General features: G+C 36.7%; 1 long non-coding RNA gene across 1 annotated transcript in view; it reads right to left on the bottom strand.

Annotated features, from left to right (window-relative positions):
* LOC147828815 (uncharacterized) overlaps nt 1-17054 on the bottom strand; it is a 393678-nt gene that overhangs the window by 19737 nt on the left and 356887 nt on the right. Inside the window, exon 8 of the long non-coding RNA XR_015450068.1 lies at nt 13362-13464. This is a non-coding gene — a long non-coding RNA (uncharacterized LOC147828815). The remainder of the gene's footprint in view (nt 1-13361; nt 13465-17054) is intronic.

Genomic DNA, 17054 nt, shown 5'->3' with positions numbered 1-17054 from the left:
ATTCCACAATGTTTAAATATATCAACACATCATGTTATAGAACATAAATATATACATTTTTACTTATTAAACAATCAATAAATGAAGAAAAACAGTTATCCTAGAAGCTTTTTAGGTAACTTACTAATAATGCATAAACTCTTTTTCATAAAAAATGTTAAGAAGAAAAAAATTTTGAATTTTAGTATATTCTTTAGTCTAGCAGATGACAAATTTTGAAAGTACTTAGTTTATGAAATTTTGCTACAAGACAAACTTTTCTAATTCTTTTATTTCTTCCTTTTTGTTGAAAGCTTTTCGGCTTTGGTTTGGCATTAAGAAAATGGCCAGAGTCCAAGACAGCAAACATTCTCATCACTGAATAAATTAAAAGGATTGTGTGACTTCTAGACACCAGGAAACATTTGATAAAAATATTTTGATACACAAAATAATCTATCATAATAGTTGTGTTTGCATCAGTCCCTAAAATTTTAGCTATAACTTCACAATTGCACTGGATATTATTTGTCAGGAATTTTTATTCAAGTTATTTTGTGCTCAGCTTTACATGCTTTTCAAGCAAGCAGCTTACTGAACAGAGATAAAAGTATGATAAACTATAAGAGATGATAAATCTAAATGGTACAGTATCTTCTATTCATTGCCAGCTAAATTTTCACAAGATTATTTCAGATAATCTTACTATCAACATTCTGACCACTTTACATCTTTCATTGTGCTGTTATCAAATACTTTTAAGCACTGGGTTTTACTGATCATAGCGGAGAACAAAATAAAGAAAAAGGAAGGAAGGAAGGAAAGAAGGAGGGAAGGAAGGAAGGGCAACTGGGAGGGAGGGAAAGATCTGATTCCAATCATAAAAACTGGCTGTCTTAAATTTTGCTGTCCATTTAAAATGTAATGTAAGCTGCAAATGTGAGCCACATATAATTTAAGCTTTCTAATAACTATATTAACAAATAACAAACAGGTAACATTAATTTTATCATTTAGTCTGATATATTGAAAATATAACCTAACATGTAATGAATATTTAAAAATCATTGAAATAATTTACTTTTTTGTTAAAAACTTTGAGTTCTAGTGTGCATTTTACACTTAAAGCACATTTCACCTTGGACCACCCACATTTAAGGGGCTGTCAACAACTGTACTGAGCTCCAAACCCAAGTTCTCTGAGAGAGCTGTATCTGCATTAAAAATCCTGTAGACTCTTTGGCCTTGGCTGACTGAGACATCATGGTTGTGGAGAAATGGATTGTTGTAGGCCAAAATTATCCTGGGCTATCTTAGGACCTTTAACAGCCAATTGCCTTAAATTTGTGTTTGATCTAACGTTCTTTCCAGTAATAGATAAATTGCTCAGATATATCACTAAGCTTAGCAGACTTCTAGCCCCTACAAACTCTTAAAGTGAAGAATGCTGTAAGATTACTTCTGAAGCCTACAGAAGAAATTTCCCTGCTTTGCTATAGTTCACCTACCAGGTGCTCTCTCCAATGTAACTGGTAAATGTATTGATCTATGACTTTCTTTTCTGTGACTAAAAAATTTCATGCAACCTCTTCCACAGTGAAACATGTCATTCTGGGCTATTTGAATCCATGTTCCCAAATCATGGACACTCACATCGACCATGGCTCAGAATAAACTATCTTATTTCCTTAAAGCAGAGTTTTTATTTGATGTTGCTAGAACAATACACATCTAAAAGAGTTTCTTTAAAAGGAAGGTGAACACACAACTGATATAAAACGTGCCTACCCATTCAGATGCATTAATTATTTGAAGCTAGTGAACACAATTAGTCAAAATACAAATATAGATCATATTATTTCCAGGTTCCAGTTTCACAACCAGCTTCTGAAGAGTTTGGAAGCCATCTCTCCTTCCTAACAACTAAAAAGCTGAGCAGACTGAAAAATTAAGAACTCTTCTAAGGTCTACAGGACAGGTATGGTCACAGGGAAAACTGCTGTCCACAAGATTAGGGACTCAAAATACAGAAACTCACAACCCCCCAAAGCAGAGGCTAAGTGTAAAGTATCGCAGGAACAAATGCCAGCAAAGGAAAACATGAGCTGTAGTTGATGAATAGCAGAGGTTCACCAAAGATAAGTCTGGGAATCAAAAGTATAGGAATACTCAGGCATGGGGGAAGAGGTGCACAGTGTTATAAAAATCCCCTCCAGGAGCTTAGTCAGTTTCCCACATTGAAGAACAAGGGAAAATATCCTCTTGTGCTTCTAGCATTGAAACTGCCTGAGTGTTCTGTTCTTAACAAAGTTTGACCTCTGGATAAAGTACTTAACCAGAGCTTAAACTGATAGGATATTAACAGAACCCAACCAACCGTGGGAAAGGAAAATGTCCAATTCCAACGCCAACTAGCCAACCTGTCCTACCCAAGAAAAAAAATTTTTGAGAAACTTTAGTGAACCTCACAGACCAGAGACATAGGCTCACTCAAAGATTTAAACCTAATCATAGGACTATAGAATGCTTCCCTTCCCCTATACTTTGTCACTACATTACTAATAGCCTATTTATAGCAATTCCCTTTACTCATTACATCAGATCTGGCCAGCACAAAGGAATTATATAGTGTGTATCAAAGGCGCAAAAAAAAAAAAAAAAAAAAAAACCACACACACAATGTGAACAAATGGTTCAAGTTTCAGAACTAGATTTGACAAGGACACTGAAACTATCTGACAGAGAATTTAAAACAACTGTGGTTAATAGGCTAGTGGAACTAACAGATAAAGGAGACAGCATGCAAAAATAAATGTGCAATTCATACCAACGTAGAAATCCAAAGAAAGAATCAAAAAGAAATATTAGAGATCAAAAATGCTGTAACAAAAAAATCAGGAATGCCTTTGATGGGAAGTTTAGTAGACAGGACACAGCTGAATAAAGAGTCTCTGATCTTGGTGTTATAATAATAGAAACCTTGAAAACTAATTGAAAAGCAAAATGAACAAAGACTGACAAAAACAGAACAATATCATTTGAGGACTGAGACAACTACAAAAGGTGTAATATATGTATATAATGTGAATGCCAGAACTGAAGAAATATTTCAGACAGTACAGACTGAGAATTTCCCCCAAATTAATATTATACACCATATCACAGATCCAAGAATTTCAGAGAACATGAAGAGCAGGATAAATGCCCCAAAGACTATACTTATGCATATTTGTTAAGATTTAAATTTTAAATATCCCTCTAAAAGTCTCATATATTAATAAGTGTGGTTTCTAAAAGGTAACTGGACCATGAGGAAACTATATTCATCAGTGGATTAAACCCCTGATGACTTCATAGTTGAATGTGCTGTTAGAAGGTGGGGCACGGTTGGAAGAACAAGTTACTAGGGGCAGACATGGAAGGGCATATTCTTGTCCCTCCTCCTTTCCTTTCTGTTTCCTGGCTACAATGGGTTAAGCAGCTTTCTTCTGCCATGTCCCTCTGCCATTCCATTTCTGCTTTGGAGCCAACCAACCATGAACTGAATCATGTGAACTGTGAGCCAAAATAAATCTCTCCTCCTTGCACTTGTGGGTGAGAGTCAGTATTTTATCCCAGTAACAGGAAAGTGACTGTCTTAGTTACTTTTTTCTCATTGCTGAGGCAAAATACCTCACACCCAAAGTTAAAGGGGGAAAGGTTTATTTGGCTCACAGTTCAAAGATGTTTCAGTCCATAATTGGCTGGCTCCAAAGAAGGGTAGCATATGGCAGAAAGGCATTGCAGAGGAGAAACAACATGGTGTGTACAAAGTAGCAAAAGCAACAAGAGACCTTAATAGCATCTTTCTGCCCCTTTTATCCCAACCGGAACCCCGGGATTAAGGTGGTCCCAAACCACTCACATGTAGTGGTTTAGTAATCACATGCCCTTAATCCCAGCGTCACACATTCCAGTTTCAGCCACCTTGGAAAAAGACTGCATGAGACTTTGGGGGGACATCTGGACATAAGCCACAACAGTGACTAATACATTTATCATTTTCTAATTATAGTATTCAAAGATGAAGAAAACACCTTAAAGAAGTTAAAGAAAAATATCTTATCTATAGAGAAACAAAGATTAGAATTATATCCACCTTTTCCTCAGAAATTAGAGAAAGTAAAAACATGGGGGGAAGGGGTTTTAAAATACTTAAAAGTGTTGCAAGGAAAAGAAAAACTAACTTAGAATTCCATATATTGTGAAATTAACTTTTAAATGTGGGGGAGAAATACTTTATCAGGTAAACAAAAATTGAAAGAATTTGTTGCCACTAAGCCTGCCTTATAGGAAATGTTAAACAAAATCTTTAGAGAGAAGACAAGCAATATAGATTAGAAACTCGATCTACATTTTATGACAAATTGAAAGAATAAGTAAAAGTAACAGAAATTTTTACTTTTTATTCTTAGTTAATCTAAAGATAACAATTTATTCAAAAGCAGAGCAAGATGGTGGCAGAGTGAGGCACACTAGCCATAATATCTCCAAACAATCATAAATTTGAACAGGTATTTATATATGAAACTACCTTCCCTAGAGCTAAGGAAAACAAAAGCTCACAGTACCTAATTTTAGATTCACAAAAAATTCATTGAAAAAGATGGGAAGGAGTCACCCCCTCACAAATTAAAGTAATACACTGCAGAAAGACAAGTCCCAGAAAATATTTTCACAGCCCTTAGAATCTCTTGTGCTCCACTTCTTCATCTTTCCCTCCCTTTGAGCCTTTTGTCGCTGCCACTATTTCAGCACTAGATATGCCCTAAGTCAAGATTTGCTGTCCGCAGTTGGTGTATTGTCACTGTTTCAACACTCAAGAGTATCTCAGGTCCACTTTTTGCCCAAATCTACAGTAAATGTTCAGAATGGACTAGAGAAGTGACTAAAAAGAGCAGTCCAGCCCTGAAAGCTTCTACCTGGGGCTGAAGTAAACCCAGATGACTCATTTACAGTCAATGACCTGCAGGACTCTGCTGTGTTCTGAGCTCCACCATGAAGGGTCTGGCCCCAGTTTCCTGTGCAGTGACTTGATATCTAAGTCTCACTTCTTCTCCCAAATAGATAATTACTCTCTCTGTGTTGTGCTGCCTGGGGTTGGGGAAGAAGTGTGGGGAGACTCATGGTTATGAAGGCTCCAATGTTAGGTTGCACATTGGGCCCGTAGCCAGCTGATAATGTTGCAGCTCAGGGGCAGGATTAAGGCCTGCCGATTGCTATGAGGCACTCATGGCCTCAGGCCACTGCAGCCCACCCCAAATCATTCTGGCTAGAAAACAAGTCCATCTGACTGAGGCCACAGGTCTCCACTAGAGTAAGAACACAGGCTTTAACCTTGGGCACTAACCTGGGGACAGGGACTGTTGAGAATTTCCTGGTGTTAAGTTTCACTATCCCAGCATTAAGTTCCAAGGCCAAGTCCTATGCTTACTTCCCTGACTTACTCCCCAGTTAGTAGGGTCTTTCTTCTCACTGAGATTTAGAAAGAGGTAGGGAACACAGTCCCTCAAATATCCTGGCTAATGCAGGTGTAGAGGCTCTGTCTGTGTATACTGACCTCGGGACATGGGCTGTGGGACTCTTCCATGAGTCTTCTCTCCTTTTCCTTCTCCCAAGTGAGGGGCATCTCTCTGCAGTGTGTTGCTTGGTGTTATAGGAGAAATAACATGGGCAACTCTTTCCTTCTCTACCTTCCTCAATGAATCGCTTGTATTCTGAAATCATGTATTATAATTTTTTTTTTACTTGTTTTCCTTAGCTCTTGTGAAGGTAGTTTTTATACATGAATACCTGATCAAACTGATGTTTTGATTGAGACATTATTGCTGGAGTATCTTAGTCTTCCACCATCTTGCTCTGCCTCTGAGTAAACTCTTATCTTAGATTAAAAATTTAAAGTAATAAGTTTTTATTTTACTTTTTCCTTCTGCAATGGTTTTCTGAATATAGAGTGAGTGAGGTTCTAATTTATATTTTTGACAATGTTATAGTTTATATTTAGATGTCACCCTAAAGCTTCATGAATTCATAGGTGGAGTTTAGGGGTAATGATTGGATCATGGAGGTGTAATACTTGTGGGTGGATTAGTCTACAGATGAATTTATAGCTAAATGTGATGTTAGGAGGTGATGCCTGGTTGGAGGAAGTAGGTCACTGCTGGGGCATAGGGGCCTATCTTCCTACCTTAATTTTTCCTTACTTTCTTCCTTAATATCTTCCTTAATTTTTCCCTACTTTCTGCCTGCCCTGCCATGAACTGCTTCTCCTCTGCCATGCCCTGCTTCCCTGCTACCTTGCTTTGGAGCCAGCTGACTATTGATTAAAACCTCCACAGACTGTGAGCTAAAATAAACCTTTCCTTCTTTAAATTATGAGTATTGAGTCTTTTGTCTCAGCAAGGAGAAGGCAGCTGAAAAGACTTTTTCTAAAAATTTTGTTTAATGTTTCCAGCATGGCAGGCCTACTTACACCTATTACCTTCTTTGTCCCATTGCATTCATCGAGAAATGTCTTGACTCCTTTTATATATTGATCCCATGTCAGAAATTAATTACTGTCACCAGAGGTATCATGAGGAGAGTAGGTACCAAATCCCTCCATGTCTCTCCCATCTTACTCAATGTCAGTATCCAGACAGTAATGAATGCCATCTAAGCATAAACCAGGCTTTCAGACAAAGATTAAAGTCCCACCACCTCAACACCCAGTCATCCAAAAACCACCTGCATCTTTCAAAGATTCCTCTAGAATCAGTGCCATCATTTCTTGGCCTTTTGGCTAAGATCAAGTGTAGAATTAGTGCCAAAGTTTGACATAAGCCTCAATGAGCCCATTTCCAGAATAACATCTCTCCTGTAGAAAAGGCACAATAAGGGGAAATGTGGAGAAAGGCAGAGAAGATAAAGATATGGAAAGAGAAAGTCCTTGTAGTAATCAAATATCCAATTATAGCTACTAGAACTTTCCTCTTAGCCCTCTTTCCTTCAACTCTGTGATCTACCCCAGTATTTTCCAAATAAGATTTCTTGTCTAATTAAAGCTGCTCTGAATTTTTTCTTGCAATCAAGAATTTTAACTAATACAATCCTTTTGATCAAGAAGCTTTCAAATTAATTGCAGCTGCTGGATAAACACCACGTGGAATACTTGCTGTTCACAAGTATTGCTGTTCACAAGACTGTGAAAATCATTTGACTATCTTCAGCACATTAGGGATAGTTGCTTGATCTCAGATATGAACTTCAATCATAACTCACATTTGGAATATGTTAGGTTATGCCCTCTGCCAAGTATTTGTTAGTTTCACAGTTACTATACTCTTGGTAAAGTTCTTAAAAATAGTGTCTCTTATTCGCCAATCTTCAGCTAAAATGAGGCTGGTCTACAGATGCTCTGGGCATTCTACACTGGAAGCTCTCACCTCCTGGAGAAGCAACTATTTACCACCTTAAACCACCTCCTTCTTTCTCCTTATACCTTATAGTACACTACTACCCAATTCTTCCACTCTCCTGTCCTTTGCATTTCACTGTTGTATGTTCAGATCAAACATTGTCCATTAGTGGCCCTTATTTAGTCTTTAGTGATGGGCTTTGTGGGAGATGATTGATACCTTTTTATCATACCTCACAAAGTTTTAAAGGGCCACTTGTCAAGACAGGTAGGTTTTATGTTTGGTCATAGAAGAAAAAGCCTGTTTTACATTATTATTAACTGCATGCTCCCTAAAGTTTGCAGCCCTTGGTTAGTATGGCTAATAGTTTACAATTTAGTTTAAATAGAGAGACACTAAAAACAGTAAGTCCTCCTTAATACTCAGTATTACAGCCTCCAAAGGCAGTGAAGATGAGATGCAATTCAGTCTCCTAAAATAAAAAGACCTAGCCAAGTTAGTCATACTCAAGTACAAGCTGCTTGAGCTCTGAAAACACATCAGGGATCAGGAAACAAAACTCAGTGATGTTAATATTTCTATATTTTATTCCTTTTCCCTCCAAAGCCAAAAATTCATTCTGGCCCAGCTGCTGAGATGAATCAGCAGGGAATATTGAACAGAGTTCAGCTTAGAAGCAAACAAAATGATAGGAAGTGAAGTATGTGAGTGTGGACTTCCTTTACAAACACCTGAGCAGTAAATGTATTTGCAGGTGGGAAAATATATTCCTTTTTTGCTGAACATGAGCTATTCAGATATTTACACTACTTATTGGTGAACTTTCTAGGCCCCCAAAAGAAAAAATCCTGGCTGATAATTCATTTCCTCGGGTCCCATCTCCTGTGCTCTTCAGGACAATCAATGGCAGACAGCTCTAGTAAGATGTCAGCAGCTCTCAGAAACAAAAAAACAGCCTCTAACCTATCTTTCTTCCATATACATTCCACAGAATGCTAGTCTCAGAAAATGACTTGTGGAAAATAAGGAAAGAATTTGTTTTCAAATGAACTTGGGCAACACAGCCATACTCTATCCCCAGCCAATATTGACATATGAAAAGCTTTGAAGCCCTATTTTGAGGAAACATAATGAATTTTCTTTGTTTCTCTAGGCTAGCTTTGTGAACACTTTTTTAATGTAATTTTTCCAGATTGAGTTTCCAAAATGCACTGTGGGAGATTTTGTCTGGAACTTCAGCACAGGGGCCTTTTTGCCTGGGGCAGGATTCCCCAAATTCCACTAGAACACCCAAAAGAGGGAGATTCATATCATCTACACAAATTAGGTTTCATAGTCAAATTAAAATGTTGGAAGGGGCAGGGATTTAGCTCAGGGGTTCTGCACCTGCCTGGAAAGTGCAAGGTCCTGAGTTCAATTCCCAGTACCGAAAAAAAAATACTGGAATCTTGGAGAATTGTCCACCACCCACCATAAACTTCATAAAATCAGATTTTAAAATGCTGTGTTATGGCAGTTGATAAGCTATGCCTGGCCTTCTGCTAGTAGGCCAAAACTCAGGATCTGTACTAATCAGGAAATTTACCAACCATAACTTCAGCTTTTTAAGTTGTTCAGAATCATGTCCACAAACTCCAATCAATACTTCTCTTTATTAATCCAGGAGGACATAAAGCTTCCAGAAAACAGGCTGACAAGAATGGAGAAATGACTAAGAATAGCACTTGGCATTGTAGGAGGTATGTTTCCTGTGAAAATTTAGCATGTAAAGAAAGATGCTTACAAAAGCAGATACTGAAGATTATCATTTTCCTATTGAGTGTTCAATTCAGGCAACTGTCAGCCAAAATAGGCCAGCAGAAAGAAACACAACAGATTAAAAATCTGCTGAGTCTTAGAAGTTGGGCTAAAAACCACTGCAAACTAAAGAGTTGGAAAGGGATTCTACTCTCATCCATGTGATTAGAAAGGCCAAGTATATTTGATAAACAGTGTATCTGGAAAAACAATTCCTTTTGTAACATGCAGAATAAAGTGCAAAAACAAAGAAAAAAGTTCATCATGAAGCATGAAGATTCAGAACAATAGACTTCTGAATTTCCTGCAGGAAACAAGAAGAAAATTTTAGAAATAATTTGGCATTAAGAAAATATTAGATATAATGCCCATTGTGAAATATTAAAGACATTTACCAAGAACAGAAAGATGAAAGTACAAAAAATGATTTTAATTTTACAGTAGCAGAAACCAAAGAATAATAATAAGAAGAAACAAGGCAAGGTTGCTTACTGTAATAGGAAGTATATCTAGTAAGGTAAGCAGAATGTTCTGACCAGAGAGATTTTTAGTAGTATGAAGTCCTTAGAAACAAAATAGATGGGCAGTTCGCTAAGACACCTCCTAATTCTGAAACACTATTGAGAATCATGACTCCTTGGGCAATTCTCAGACCTGTGGAAATACACACTGATACTGCTGCTAATAATAATAATTATAGTTGACACTTGCTATGTATAAGGGGTTCTTATAAATTCTATATCCACTCACCATATACACTCACATGCATTCACTTATTCAATCTTTAGAACTAACTTGTACTATTACTACCCCCATATTGAGTAACTTTCCCAAGGCCACAAATCTGATAAGTGACAGGATCCAGGATTCACACCTGCAGATCCCAGTTTGAGTCCATGCTCTTGTTACACCATTATGCTTCTTCTACAAGCTATTAACATAGAACAAAGAGGAAAGCCCTGGAGCTTCTCTTACCTACGGAGATCTCATAGAACCTTCCTAGGAGAATCACAGAGAACATCAGAAGAGTAGTAGAGAAAGAAACCCAAAAGTATATGTAACTTCATAATTAATTACACAAATAAAAGTTGGAACATGCATCATTATGCTTCCTTCAACAATAAGTCACTTATGTATGTGTGTATTTCTGGCTCTGTCTATACATGGATAATTTCCTTTTGTTTTTTTCCTTTCCTCTGATACGGTCTATAAAGTTATTTGGAAGATATAACTACAAAATTCAGTGTATCGGTTGCAGAATATCAAGCTAGAATTATAGTGGCACTAAAGGGAAGCTGATTACAAGCAAGTTTACAGCTGTTTGTGATTGGAGTGATAAGACATTTGCTAACTTTCCTCAAGGAGAACACTAGAGAAGAGAATGTGACTACTGAGTGGGACATAAACATGTATTTAAGTATATGAAGAAATTATGCTTGTTTTATATTTTAAATTACTTTTTTGGAGATATAAATATGTCAGGTCTCGACCAGATCCTAGCTTTACATCCTCTTGTTTTGAGAAGCTTTCCAAAACTCACAATAAAGACTTTTAATAAATACTTCTTTTTGAGACACTCACTATGTAATCTAGGCTTGACCTTAAACTATCTGTATTCAAACTGCAATCTTGCCTCATTTTCCCAAGTGCTGGATTTATAAATATGTACCACCACACCTGGCTAAAATAAAGATATTTTACTCTTGAATTAACCATAATTTGTAGCAACTGAACAATTTAACTACATATATTTATTCTATGTCTATATGATTAATCAAGGTAATATATAAGTGGAAGCCAGGTGTGGTGGTGCACACCTGTAACTCCATCACTGAGAGAAGCTGAGACAGGAGGATCATAGGTTTAAGATTACTTGTACAACTTAACAAAACTCTGTCTCAAAATTTAAAAATAAAAAGGGCTAGGGATATAGCTCAGTAGTAGAGTGCCCTGGTTTCAATCCCCAGTACATCAAAAAAAACAACACAAAAATACACAGGAGTCAGATAAGTTGTCAGAAGAAATGGAACTGTTACAAAAAATAGAGAATAGATAGAAAAATAAAGAGACTAAGATAATATTAAAAATAACAAGGAAAATATGCAAATCTCAGTAATTTAACTAAGACAAAAATACTGTATCAAGGAGTTTTTAAAGTACATTTCTTCAAACACTTAATTCAAGACAGGAAAGGAAAACTCAGCTATAAAGATATAAGAACAATGACTAGCAGAAAAAGTGTAATGGAAGCAAGGAAAGAGAAATATGCAAGAAGGAGTAGAAATGGAGGAGAAAATGGAGCATTTCCTTTTTACCTAAATATATCCAGGTCCTCCAGAGCTATAAACAGTGCAAAATGCTACAGAGAATTGAGAATTCAAGATTGAATAAAGAATATTGCTGAGCAACGAGGAATTTAAAAAGCTAGAGGGGACATTATACCAATAAGAAAAATAAAGTGAGAATAAATCAGAAAAATTGATACTTCTCAGTAAATACAAGAAACAATTATTAAAATTCAGAGTTTAAAGCTAAAGCAGAATTTGCACAATTGAAGCTGCCACCTCCATAAGTAAAATAAAATAAAAGTCAAGAAGAGATGGGGGCTGGGGACTTAGCTCAGTGGTTCTGCCTCCTGCCTTGCAAGCGCAAGGTCCCAAGTTCAATCCCCAGTCCCAAGAAAAAAAAAAAAAAAAACAAGAAGAGATGAAACAAAAGATTTCTAAGCATCAGTGAACATCCAGCATGAATTTGAAGTGACTGAGCAATAGTTGGAGGCTCTCAGAGCTGTAGCAGGGAGGGTGACACTGGAGCATGGAAGTTGGCCAAGTGGGGGTAACAAAGAGCCAAAAGGGCAGAGAATTCCAGCTGGAATTCTAACTGTTGTGTATTTGTGGAATAGTGTTTATTCAGAGAAGCGCATGCCTCCTTTACTTAACAGAACAAGCATGAAAATAAGCACAGCCTCTTTACCTAACAGAGATACAAGCAGATATTATTAACACTAACATTCTTATAAAATATTAGCTATCAACTAGTGCGTGGCAATATGCGAGTCACTGTACAAAGTCTTGCCAACTAGAAAATCAAAATTATCATAATATGATTTGGTATTTGTTTAGACTTTAGAGTTGACAAATCTCTTTCATAGCACTTACTAAATTCTCATGACTCTAAAATAATATAAAAGATTACTTTCACAGCCCCATTCACATAACAGCCAGGATACAGCATTTACCCCAGCATGTTCCCATGGTGGTACCCCTTATCTCAACAGATCACCTGGTCACCACTACATGCCACCAACCAGACTCATGCTTTCCCATTAAAGTTCACACTTTACTTGCATTGCCCTCTGAGTCCCTTAAAAGTTTCATGACTTCCAGTCCTGGCAGAACCAGAGAAATGTTGAGGCCTATGCAGGAGCCAGGAAAACAAGCTCTAAAATAGCTCTGTATAATACATTGCCATCCAAATCACAAAGTAACTATTCTTTAATTATATTCTCACAAAGTCTCTTGTGAACAATTCTATTAGCTTCTAGACCTTAACTCTTTAGTTAAATAATTGCATAACAAATCCAAGGATAAAGATCTGGTTCACATTGTCTTCTCTACTATCTTCCACTCATCTGTCTCTAATTCATTTCTTTCCCAAGGTAATCCAGTTGATTTCAATATCAACTCTACCTCTACAGCAGTGGTTTCTCAGATCCCAATCCTCAAAATGTCTCTGAATACTCGTAGCATTTTGGCAAATATTGAGATCTTCATATATCTAAAAAATTATAATAATTTTTCCCCACAACACAGAAATGTCCAGCCTAAAAAGTGAACTCAAATATTTGGCCTAAAAAGTAAATTAAATACTTTGCTGAAGACCTTTCCAATAAATAGTCATGGGTCAGTGAAATATCCTGGCAGAAGAAAAAAGTGAATTTTACCCTGTTTTACTCTATTCCTGCTTCCCTAATGATCTACCTGAGATTGAGTAAATCCTAAATCAGTAAACTGTATAAAAACATACGTAAAAAAAGATATCTGTAGGCTGATACTTGAGCACTATGTCAATAATGTTATTTTAAAGTCAACGTTGTTCTTTAGCCATTAAGGAAATGCAAATCAAAACCACATTAAGATTCCAACTCACCTCAATCACAATAGTTATCATGAAAAATATGAAAACCAGGGCCAGGGATTTAGTACAGTGGCACCATGCCTGCCTCCCAAGAACAAGGTCCTGAGTTTGATCCCTAGTACAAAAAAAAAAGAATACAAAAGACAATAAATGCTGGGAAGGATGCAGAGGAAAAGGAAATCCTTCTACACTGTTGGTAAGAATACAAATTAGTATAGATACTATGGAAATCAATACAATGGTTCCTCAAAAAGCTAAAAATGGAATTATCATATGACCCAGCTATATCACTCCTTTTATGTACACAAAGGATTTAAAATCAGCATATGAGGGCAGGGATTTAGCTCAGTGGTACCACTGCCTGCCTCGCAACAGCAAGGTCCCGAGTTCAATCCCCGGTACTAAATAAATAAATAAATAAATAAATAAAATCAGCATACTATACGGCTACCTGTATACCTAAGTTTATTATAGCACAATTCACAATAGGCAAGATATGGAACCAGCATACATGCTTATCAATGGATGAATGCAGAAAGAGTTCAGCAGGGTTTTTTAAATTAATTTTATTGCTACATTAAAGGTATACAATATAATGACATTAATCATTGGAAATTTGTACCTTTACATAATTTCTCTTGGTTCTTATTTTTGCCCATTCCCCTGTCCTCCCTTCAACCCCTCCATCCTTCCTTATCTACAAAGACTTTGTTTCCATTTTTTCATTTTCTCATATTAATAACATTCCCTTCTTTCTTTTTCCCTACCCCTCCCACTTCCCCATCCCCTTTGCATCTTTCCTTCCTATTTTACATTATCTATTATGCCTTTCAGTCCTTATTTACACTTCCAGTTTCTCACATTAGAGAAACTATTCGGTATTTATACATGTGTGTGCTATCTATTTCACTTAAGAGCATCGCCTCAATGTGCATCCACTTAGCTATAAATGTCTCTAGTTTCTCGTTTATGGTTGAGTAGTACCAATTTTATTTATTAAACCCCACATTTTCTTTGTCCATTCTCCAGTTGATGGGCAATTGGGTTGCTTCCAACTTTTAGCTATCACAAATTGTGCTGCTATGTACATGGGTGCACATGTATCTCCATGGTATGATTCTTTTAATTCTTTGGGGAAGATACCCAGCAGGGGAATAGCTGGGTCAAATGGGACTTCTAATCCTAGTTCTTTGAGATATCTCCATACTGATTTCCACACTGATTGCACCAGTCCCACCAGTCCCACCAGTCCCACCAGCAGTGGAATACAGTTCCTCTTTCCCCACAGCCCTGCCAGCATTTGTTATTGGTTAATATTATGAGAGCAGCCATTCCTTCTGGAGTGAGGTGGAATCTCAGTGTTGTATTCATTTACATCTCTCAAAATACTGGTGATGTTGAACATTTTTTCATATGTTTATTTATTATTTCTACTTCTTTGCCTGAGAAATGTCTGTTCATTTCAGATGCCCATTTTTGGGTTGGGTCTTTAAGTGTGGGAGGTCTGATTTTTCTAAGTTCCTTATACATTCTAGATAGTAGAACTTTGTCTGAGGAAAAATAGGTAAAAATATTTTCCCACATTGTGGGTTGACTCTTCATACTGCTGGTGGTTTCTCTTGCTGTGCAGAAGCTTTTTAATAAGAAGAGATCCCAATTGTTGATTGTGCTAGTTCACGGGCAACTGAGGATTTTTTTGTTCATAACATCTTTTCCTACACCGCTATCTTTATGAGTTCTGCCTAACTTCTCTTACAGCTGGTTTAGTCTTTCCATTTTAATATTTAGATCTTTAATCCATTTTGATTTTAGTTTAGTGCATGATGAGAGATATAGGTCTAGTTTTAATCTTTGGCAAGTTGAAACCCAGTTTTTCCAGCACCATTTATTAAAGAGGCTTTTTTTCCTCCAGTGGGGGTGTTTGGTTCCTTTGTCGAAGATGAGGTGGCTGAATGTGTCTGGAGTTGCTTCTGTACCTTATAATCTGTTACACTGGTCCTCAGGTCTGTTTCTTTGCCAGTACGATGCTGTTTTTAACACAGTAACTTTGTAATATAGTTTCAAGTTGTGGATTGTGATAGCTAAACCTTGTCCTATTGCCTAGAATTGCTTTTGCTATTCTAGGTCTCTTCTTGTTCCAAATGAACTTTTGGATTGTTTTCTCAAGGTCTGTGAAGTATGCTGCTGGGATTTCAATTAGGATTGCATTGAATCTATATAGCAGTTTTGGAAGTATGGCCATTTTCACTATGTTGATTCTTGCTACTCAGGAGAAAGGGATGTCTCTATTTTCCGATATCATCTTCAATCATTTTTTTTCAGAATGCTATAGTTTTCAGAGTAGAGGTCTTTGATTTCTTTCGTTAGGTTGATTCCTAGGTATTTCACTTTTTTGGATGCTATTGTGAAAGGAATTATTTGCCCTATTTCGGTCTCAGTGAACCTGTTGTTCATGTAGAGGAAAGCTACTAATTTTTGTACGTTGACTTTGTATCCAGCTACTTTACTGAATTTGGTTATTAAGTCTAGAAGACTTTTGGTGGAGTTCTTGGGGTCTTCTATATACAGTATCATGTCATCTGCAAATAATGACAATTTGATTTCTTTATTTCCTATCTATATTCCTTCTATTTCTTTCTCTTGTCTAATTGCTGTGGCTAAGGTTTCCAAAACTATATTGAACAGGAGTGGTAGTGGACATCCTTGTCTTGTTCCTGATTTTAGTGTGAAGGATTTCAGTTTTTGACCATTTACTGTGATATTGGCTGTTGGTTTTTCATAGATGGCTTTTATCAGATTGAGGTAGAGATCATCTATTCCAATTTTTTATAGGGTTTTTGTCATAAATGCATGTTGGATTTTGTCAAATGCTTTTTCTGCATCAATTGAGATGATCATATGTTTTTTGTCCTTGGCTAAATTGATATAGTGTATTACATTGATTGATTTGCATATGTTGACCCATCCGTACATCCCTGGGATGAATCCCACTCGGTCAGGTTGTATGATCTTGATGATCTTCTGCATTCTATTTGCCAGCATTTTATTAAGGATTTTTGCATCTATGTTCATTAGTGAGATTGGCCTATAGTTCTCCTTTTTGATTGGGTCTTTCTCTGCTTTGGGGATCAAGGTGATACTTGCTTCTAGGAATGAATTTGGGAGTACTGCTTCCCTTTCAATTTCATTGACGAGTTTAAACAGTAATGGCAGTAGTTCCTCTCTAAATGTCTTGTAGAATTCAGCAGTGAAGCCATCAGGACGTGAGCTTTTCTTAGTTGATAAGTTTTTAATTACATTTTCAATTTCATTGATTGATACTGGGTCATTTAGAATTTTTAGATCATCTTCATTCAACTTGGTAATTCACACATATCTAGGAATCTGTCCATTTCTTCTGTATTTTCAATCTTATTGGCATATAGTTTCTCAAAGTAGGTATTGATGATCCTCTGGATTTCTGCTGGGTATGTTGTAATTTCACCCTTTCACTCCTAATTGCACAGATTTGGGCCTTTTCTTTTCTTTTCTTTTTTTGGTACCAGGGATCAAACTCGGGACCTTGTGTTTGCAAGGCAGGCACCAGAACCACTGAGTTAAATCCCTGGCCCCTTTTTTCTATTTTTGATAAGGGTGGCTAAGGGTTTCTCAATTTTGTTTATTCTTTCAAAGAACAAACTCTTGGCTTCATTGATCTTTTGTATC

This window comes from Heterocephalus glaber, unplaced genomic scaffold, assembly GCF_053883595.1.
Source record: "Heterocephalus glaber isolate CG9 unplaced genomic scaffold, H.glaber_assembly_v1.0 deba00000901, whole genome shotgun sequence".
Taxonomy (NCBI): domain Eukaryota; kingdom Metazoa; phylum Chordata; class Mammalia; order Rodentia; family Bathyergidae; genus Heterocephalus; species Heterocephalus glaber.
Note: the sequence above shows the minus strand (reverse complement) of the source record. Positions and strands in the feature narration are given on the sequence as shown.